Raw genomic sequence first — 10,000 nt, forward strand, 5'->3', positions numbered from 1 at the left:
ATTGTCATGTTTGACTGATTACAGGTTGCCTTTCCTTCACAACATGGACACATATTCCAGCTCTGCAGAAGATGGGAATGTGTCCCACTCCAATCCCAAGGTAAGAAAGTATAGATGATGGCCACAGTTCATAAAAGTTTGGAGAGTTCATTAAGTTTATCTTGACTGATTTTTGTAAACAGTTTAAAAGGCAACTCTTTCAATGTTTGTTTGATACTTAAGACCCATTCATACTTCATAACTTGCATTCATTTTTGCAATTATATATTAAACTAGATTATTAATCTGTTCTGGTCCATGTCTAAATTCTTATACAATCACATCGCAATTCAAATAAATTGGATCATTACTTTAGAGAAGTGACTACTAATTATAAATGTAGAGAACAGAAAATCATTGCATGTACATAACAAAAATGATCACTTTTAAAAAAACTTTTTTTTTTTTGCAGTTTACAATTGTACAGGTCCTTCTAAAAAATGTAGCATATTGTGATAAGTTCATTATTTTCCATAATGTAATGATAAAAAATAAACTTTCATATATTTTTGATTCATTGCACACCAAATGAAATATTTCAGGTCTTTTATTGTTTTAATACTGATGATTTTTGGCATACAGCTCATGAAAAACCCCCAAATTCCTATCTCAAAAAATTAGCATATTTCATCCGACCAATAAAAGAAAAGTGTTTTAATACAAAAAGTCAACCTTCAAATAATTATGTTCAGTTATGCACTCAATACTTGGTCGGGAATCCTTTTGCAGAAGTGACTGCTTCAATGCGGCGTGGCATGGAGGCAATCAGCCTGTGGCACTGCTGAGGTGTTATGGAGGCCCAGGATGCTTCGATAGCGGCCTTAAGCTCATCCAGAGTGTTGGGTCTTGCGTCTCTCAACTTTCTCTTCACAATATCCCACAGATTCTCTATGGGGTTCAGGTCAGGAGAGTTGGCAGGCCAATTGAGCACAGTAATACCATGGTCAGTAAAACATTTACCAGTGGTTTTGGCACTGTGAGCAGGTGCCAGATCGTGCTGAAAAACGAAATCTTCATCTCCATAAAGCTTTTCAGCAGATGAAAGCATGAAGTGCTCCAAAATCTCCTGATAGCTAGCTGCATTGACCCTGCCCTTGATAAAACACAGTGGACCAACACCAGCAGCTGACATGGCACCCCAGACCATCACTGACTGTGGGTACTTGACACTGGACTTCAGGCATTTTGGCATTTCCTTCTCCCCAGTCTTCCTCCAGACTCTGGCACCTTGATTTGCGAATGACATGCAAACTTTGCTTTGATCCGAAAAAACTAGTTTGGCCCACTGAGCAACAGTCCAGTGCTGCTTCTCTGTAGCCCATTTCCTGCACACGCCTGTGCACGGTGGCTCTGGATGTTTCTACTCCAGACTCCGTCCACTGCTTCCGCAGGTCCCCCAAGGTCTGGAATCGGTCCTTCTCCACAGTCTTCCTCAGGGTCCGGTCACCTCTTCTCGTTGTGCAGCGTTTTTTGCCACACTTCTTCCTTCCCACAGACTTCCCACTGAGGTGCCTTGATACAGCACTCTGGGAACAGCCTATTCGTTCAGAAATTTCTTTCTGTGTCTTACCCTCTCGCTTGAGGGTGTCAATGATAGCCTTCTGGACAGCAGTCAGGTCGGCAGTCTTACCCATGATTGCTGTTTTGAGTAATGAATGGCTGGGAGTTTTTAAAAGCCTCAGGAATCTTTTGCAGGTGTTTAGAGTTAATTAGTTGATTCAGATGATTAGGTTAATAGCTCATTTAGAGAACCTTTTCATGATATGCTAATTTTTTTAGATAGGAATTTGGGGTTTTCATGAGCTGTATGCCAAAATCATCAGTATTAAAACAATAAAAGACCTGAAATATTTCAGTTGGTGTGCAATGAATCTAAAATATATGAAAGTTTAATTGTTATCATTACATTATGGAAAATAATGAACTTATCACAACATGCAAATTTTTTGAGGAGGACCTGTATGTACTTTAGTTAAAAAATCATTCTACACTTTTTGTAGCATTGATTTTTTTTTTTTTTTTTTTTTTTTTGATTTTTAGCTGGGCCCAGAATCACATCCAGTCACTTAAACAGCAGAAGATTCTGTGATACCCTCACCAACAGACACACAGGTAATAAGACAGGTTTTTTTTTAATAACCATTTAGTTTCAGAGCTGCACATTATACATTATATTATAGTAATTATTTCCCAGCAACAATGTTGATCAGAATGTGTTTAACAGAACGATGCGAGGATGGCATTATTACAGGCTTTGTCCCAACCCTGTTAGGGCATACTGGATTTTTTGCACACATTTACGATACGTATTTACATTTATGAATGACAAATTGTAATATAATTATATCGGTTTCTACATTTTAAACAACTTAACACAAACGATGGATACAAACGCCCTCTAAACAATCCTGAAAGTTTGGTTGGCACTTAAACCTAATAGGTAGTAATGAGTATTTATGATAGCTTTTGGGGACATTGACCTGTATTTTAACTGTCCTTATGGGGACACTTTGGCTTAGTGAGGATGGAATCCTAGTCCTCTTAAGGATAACCATTGGAACTCGTATGTAATTTCTTGCTGATACAATTTTTGTTTATTTATACAACTAAAAACTATTATGATCCTCCTACTGTTTTTTGCAAACTATAAGGTGCACCGTAGCAGTTTTCCTATATAGTTCATTGGGTACATCCGTCAGTAAAAACCATTATAAATCCTAAAATATTGTTCGTCTAATTACTTTGTCCGCTGAAATTTGGAGACCATGTATTTAAAATGGCTACCCTCATACACTGTCCATAAAAGATGGATAGAAACATTCTCTAAACAGAAGTTGGTAATAACCTCAGGTCTTTATTTTAAATCCACTGTGCTTGTGTACAGAGCAAAAACAATAAAATATGTTGGCCCTAATAATTTCTAGCAAAAGGAAAGTGTTGTTTCCCCTTGTTTTTGTTTTGTAATACTGTTATTCAGTCTCAATAAAGTGCCTTATCTGTTTTGTAATTTCATAGCCTCAAATGATAATTATTTTTTATTACAGGTATGGTCAGAAATTGACCATGCATCTCCAACCAGTGAATGTGTACCACCACTGGAAAGAACGGAGTGTATTTGTAAGTAACAACATTAATTACTTGCCTGTCCAAAGTCTGTCCATTAGGGTTACATAAAATATCTACCTTTTTAACTCCCTATTCTTGAAAGTTTGTGGTCTGAAGATCACATTTAACTGTGACAGGGTTTAAAAGTAGTGTTGTCAAAAGACCCGGTACTTTGGTACCAAGTCGGTACAAAATTTTTAAAAATGTGACTGTACCAGGTTTCTTTAAGTATTGGTAGTACCGAGGTCTCGTTCAAACCCGGTTCAGCGCTATGATTTCCGTGAAGCAGAAAACGAGGATGGAATCTCAAAATCCAGTCATGAAAATGAAACTTACATTTTAATATGGACAGTCATGAAATTTGTCAAAGTTAGCGTAAATTAATCAAATCAAATCTCCGTATGGACCAGTATCTGTAAATGTTAAGCCGCAAAAGAATCCGTGTTCTGCGCGTCTCTGTGTGAATCAATGAATGGCAGAGACGTGCAGGTTTGTTTACTACATAGACTGAAGCGCATGACGCTTGTATTAATTTCAGCATCTGAGCTTCAGAGTTCTCTCTCCATCAAGCGATCTGAACTTTTCAGTTCATCTCAATGGACGCACAGCACACCTGTATTTGATGCTCTGTAAACTCTGTGTGAAGGCGCACGACTCACCGTCGCTTTACTGATAGCGCTGTTTCTCACACATGCAAAGAGAGAGAGCGCGAGAGTCTTACCACGCTGAATCGACACGCTATATGTAAACTATTCTTTGTTGTCTTCTCCTGTCAAAATAATGGAGTTCATTTACAATTATTCATTTTCGAACAAGCAGAAGACACTCCGGTTTCTCCGATAGTGGGCGGAGCTAATGTGCAAATGGCAATTTCATTGGCTGACGCTCAACTAGCACCGACCCTGTTTTGATTTCAGCAAATCAGTTTGACCGAACGCAGACAACGTGATTAATATTCATGAACCCAGCAGCTCATCAATTCATAGTGCATTGTATATACATTAGTATGATAGTAAAATTATCCTTTAATAATAATTATGATCTATTACTATTTTTCTTACAGAAACCCTCAATGACCAAAAATATCTTAAGCATCACCACCAGTCTTAAGTTCAGTTAAAATGACAAATATGCATTCATTAGGCCTAAAAGTTAATTTTTACATAAAGGCATTGTGCTACTAAATATTACTATTATTTAGTAAAATGTATGTGATACTTTTACTACTGTTAAAAATTTTTTTAAACTTTATTTTTTAAGAAATAAATCACAATATTTCTTCCATGTTTTAATTTTAATAGCAAATCCCCTTTATTTACCAAAAATAAAATGTTTAAATTTCATAAATTAAAAGACAAATTAAATTTGGGTGAAACTTATTTACTGTTTTTCATAATTATATAACCTGTAGAAAAAATTTAAACACAATTGTAAAGAAGTATAAAGAATGGCATTGGTTTTATTTTTATTATTTTATTAATATATATATTTTTTTAATTGGCATTTTTGTGATTTGCTTTGGTACCGAGAACCATGGATTTTCACTGGTATCGGTATCAAATACTGAAATTTGGGTACCGTGACAACACTATTTAAAAGGTATACGACTCACCAAGAAATATTTTGATTGTGTACTGCTCTGCATACAACTGTATAATGTCTAAACGTTACACCAATACGTCTCTAATGATCTCTTTGTAAGAGACAAAACCACAGTAAGATTATTTATCGTAATGTCATGATGAGAATTACAAGAAATTGCCCCAACTCACGCTCGGCCAACATCAAATTGTAGGCTATTATTTCTGCTGTTGTGCTCATGTGTAAATTGAGGATAGAACGAACAAGTGATGATATTTGATACCTTCTGGGGACATGCATTGACCTGTATTTTAACTGTCTTTATGGGGACACCTTGTTTAAGTGGGGATTGCATTATATGCATAATATAACTTGTGTAGAATTCTCAAGACCTTTATATTTGTCTGATTACAGGTTGTCTTCCAAATCAACATGGACTAGGGTTAGGGTTCTTAACATGAACGACACCGAAATGGACCAACTTGCTGATATCCTGGGACATGATATTCGTATCCACAGGAAATATTACAGATTACCCGAGGGAACACTATTAACAGGGTATGTAACCTGTTAATCGAGTTTAAACTAGCTGTCAAGCGTGTCCTAGTGACTTTGGAAGAATCTGTGCATATCTCTGAATACGAAGACTATATTTCAGAGTGCGTTGAGCCTGATCCTGGGATGGAGAGTGAAACCCAACTGTCAGATCATTCTCATGACGTGACGTCAAGTGAGACAGGTAAAGATTTGTAAACACATTTTTTAAGATGTTTGTAATTTCCATTAGTTAAATAATAATAAATCATGCCTTCAAGCAGGCACTTCAGGAGTGAATAGCAGCAGGCCAGTAAACACGAATGAAGGTAAGACGTATGAACAAGCAGTTAAATGTTTAATGCAATTAGAATATCAAGAATTCCCCCCAAACAGCCTATCAGTAATTAGTAGTTTGATTTAGAAATGTATATGATTGTGTTTCTTAAGGATCTCCAGAGAAGACATGGGAGGTCATGAAAGTAACATCAGGTAAGGAACCTGTCCTGTAATAGTTTTTATTTACTTTATTTATAAAAGGTCAACCACATCATAAAGAATACAGTAGTATAAAAATAATCCAGTCTTGCACCTACAACACATGCAGTGCAATTAATGTAATTTTCTTGTCATTAGTTCCTAGGAAGAGAAAGTGGAGTGAGGTGGAGATTGCGGCTGTAGAAGAGACAGTGATGAAATTTATTCACTCGGGAGTTACACCTGGAAAAGTCGACTACATTGCATGCATTACAGCAGCCCCCAAAGCCCTCTGTGAACGAGACTGGCAGGCGGTGAAGTATTATATAAAAAACAGAATCACAGCATATGAGAGAAAGACCACTAAAAAGTAAGGTTGATTTTGGTTGTTGATTCCGTTTTTGCGTTTTAGTTGAATTATAATATTTTTTTTTTGGTCTCAATACTAGGGCTGCACGATATTGGGGAAAAAGGACATTGCGATATCTTATTTTTCTGCGATATATATTGCGATATGATATCTAATCTAATTTTTTCTTACAAACAAAAATGGCATGAGCACACATACATTCTCATTTTAAATGATTTAAACATCAGAGTATTATTTAAATTAGAGTAAATTATTTGTTTGTAACTTTAGGATATGGTTTGAATTGTTAACATTAACTAACATGAACTTACCATGAGCAATACTTGTGTTACTATATTTTTTCATCTTTGTTTATCTTAGTTATCTTAAACACAGCTGTTCATTGTTTGGTAATGTTACTTCACAGTAGGGATGCACCGGTTGACCGGCCATTAATCGGAACCGGCCGGTTTTTGCTTAAAATACGCAATCGCCCGTTTTTGGTGTTTTTCCGGCCGATTTTTCCGGAAGTGCGCTCGCGTGCACAGACTACATTGTAATCGTTTGCTATGTAATTTGTGTGGAAGAGTATTTCGAAATCTGTGCGCAGGACACAGGCAGTCGATCAGTACCGGAAATGCAGAGTTTGATGTCTGAGGCACAGATGGCAGGAAGTGAACAGCCGCTGTTGTACTGCCGCACAAATAAGAGCCTTTCCTGCACACTGAAGCTGCGTGAGTGTATACTGTATCTGTCCGTGCCCTGAACACAAGTAGACCGTGAAGAGATGTTCAGCTCAACTTCTCACGTGTTGGATGAGAAACGAAACGGACTAAACTGTGACAAAACAGAATTATTTTTTATTTATTTATTTTACTTTTTATTATTATTATTAGAACTTGCATTCATGTTTGAAAAGCCAGAAATAAACTTCAGTTCTGAATTAGGATGATTATTTTTATTTTACCCTAAAATAGACTTAATTTAATTTAAAAATCATCTGCTGTAGCACACTGAAAAAAAGTATTTCATCTAATTAAAATATTTTAGGGTAATGATTCACATCTATATTTTTTTTACTTGAGTCAACAAGTTATTTATTTTTCACTGGCTCAAGTAAAAAAAAATATAGATGTGAATCATTATCCTATTTATTTATTTTTTTATTATTATTGGATGAATGAAACCCTTTGCATCTTTGTTTTATTCGCACAAACATTATTTGATTTTAACATTTTGGAAAATGTATTTATATAGCATACTTTTATTTAGTCTCACTGGTAAAGACCTTTTTTTTTAAACTTAAAACCAAATTTAAAAACTAAAATACTGAATGCTGATTAAGAAACATGTTAATGAATGTGTGTTGATTGTGTTGTTTGATTGTAGAACTATGCAGTTGTTACCTTTAATTTCACATGGTTACAGTTAATCTTTTATTTAAGGCCAGTTCTCTGTAGTTTCAACCCAATTCAAAAACAAAAGCTAAATGCTGATGTCTGTACCATCTGTGTTTGTATTGAATGTAGGCTACTTATTGTGCAGTTACTGCTATTAATTTCAGATGGTTACAGTTATTGTTTTCAATAGCCAAAAGCAAGTGTAATTATCTCTGCAGTTTAGGATATCGCACAAGATTTGACAACACAGAACACGTCATCACAGAATTATAATTTTTTTTTTTGACATCGTTTTTTGATTTTAATAAATTTGCGCGAGGGAGAGAGCAAGACAGCGCTTGTGGTGTTTGAAGACGGTGAAGGTGGGCGTGAGCGCGTGGCTGGGCCCTCTCTCTCTCTCTCTCTCTCTCTCTCTCTCTCTCTCTCTCTCTCTCTCTCTCTCTCTCTCTCTCTCTCTCTCTCTCTCGTGCTCGCTCTCTCTCTCTCTCGTTCTTATGTGCTCTGTTAAACTGCTAGGACTTAAACTGTGCAATTAATCCGCGAATCAAATTCGGCAAGGGCCGGGGAGCAGCTGCCCATACAGTTAATGAATAACGGATCAACTACGACAGCCTACATCGCACATCCTGCGACGTGACTATCGCGAATTTGTACATCGCGATATCGATGCTTAAACGACACATCGTGCAGCCCTACTCAATACCGTAGTTGAAACATTATAATGTAACTTAAGTTTTGAAAGAGTTAAAACGGCTTGATGTTGGTTGTAAATTTGGTGCTTGGACTTCCTTGTTTTTAATGCTGTGTCAAGTGATAAGCAGTTGGTGTAAATGTTTTTTCTAATTGCGTAGATTAGTTTTACTGTACAGTAGCCATACGACAGAGTGAGTGTCTATAGTATTCAATCCCTTTATTCAGGCCCCTTTACGTTTCACATTTTAATTGTAAATTGATTAATTTATTTTCTGATGGCACATTAGACGAAACGCATCATAAAAACTATATGTTGTAATATCTGATGGCAAGCACTGAACCCATACTGTACTGATTAAATTTGGCTGTAGATTCAATTTGTATCAAGGTCGTTTTTATTTCTCTTGGATTTCTTTTAATGATTTAAAGATTAAATTAAATTCCAGACAAAAAAAAACCATTCCACTGATAACGTTCATAATTTTAGACAATTTAAGAATTGTAGCTCTGATCTAACCTTTCCGAATGTGTTATTACTGGTTAACTACAGGATACTTAACTTTACCTCAAACATAATACATACTTTTAAAAGTAAGCTTACCATGTATACGTTTAATTGGTATGGTAATTTAAAAAAAAAAATTGTGTGTATTTACTTATTGTGTGCTCTGTCAGGTCTGTCAGTGTTTGTAAAAGCACTCTGTGACAACTTTATTTTAAAGGGCTTTATAATATATATTTGACTTTGATAAGAGCAGCAAAATCACATTCAACGTACATCTCTCATGGGTCATAATAATCAGTAAATTTAGCAACTAAATTGTGTAAGAATGAGTTAAATGCAGTATATGATTGTGGCAGTCTTAGTGGACTGAAATGGCTTGCAGTTGAAGATTGCATGTTGTTCAAGTTCATTTTTGAAGTTAAGATGAACTAACTTATTAAACCACCCTATTTTTAACAAACCAATATAACTTCCAGAAATACCATTATGAATTGGCCAGCTGGCCATATTATGACCTTTCTTTGTCTGTAGATTACACTGGTTTGTCCCCAGATTGAACATCCATGTGTACTTACTCATACACTAGTTGGTCAGGGTTTTGTCCCCAGATGGGACTTCCGTTAATGCCCATATAAGGAGTTGTCCCCGTGTCCCCACATGTGTTAACCTGACCTGTCCCCAGATTATCACCTACCCTTATTTTAATGAATTAATTACATTTTAAGTGAGATATTTATTAAACTTTTTTTTTTAGATTTTTTGATGTGTTTATCTAGTCTCTAGGATGTCAGGAAAGTGGTGTCCCCAAAATGTGGTAAATAACTGGTGCCCCCACGAGGCACCCCAAACAAGTATGTGTGTGTGTGTGTGTGTGTGTCTGTAGATGATGTCTCTGTGTGTGTGTGTGTGTGTGTGTGTGTGTGTGTGTGTGTGTGTCTGTAGATGATGTCTGTGTGTGTGTGTGTGTCTGTAGATGATGTCTGTGTGTGTGTGTGTGTGTCTGTAGATGATGTCTCTCTGTGTGTGTGTGTGTGTGTGTGTGTGCGTGCGTGTGTGTGTGTGTGTGTGTGTGTGTCTGCAGATACTGAGGTATTAAGAACATAGAAGAGATCATTTACACTCAACTGATCACAGTGTGTGTGTGTGTCTGTGGATGATGTCTGTGTGTGTGTGTGTGTGTGTGTGTCTGCAGATACTGAGGTATTAAGAACATAGAAGAGATAATTTACACTCAACTGATCACAGTGTGTGTGTGTGTGTGTCTGTAGATGATGTCTCTGTGTGTATGTGTGTGTGTGTGTGTGTGTGTGTGTGTGT

The sequence above is a fragment of the Carassius auratus genome, unplaced genomic scaffold, assembly GCF_003368295.1.
Source record: "Carassius auratus strain Wakin unplaced genomic scaffold, ASM336829v1 scaf_tig00028051, whole genome shotgun sequence".
Classification (NCBI taxonomy): Eukaryota; Metazoa; Chordata; class Actinopteri; order Cypriniformes; family Cyprinidae; genus Carassius; species Carassius auratus.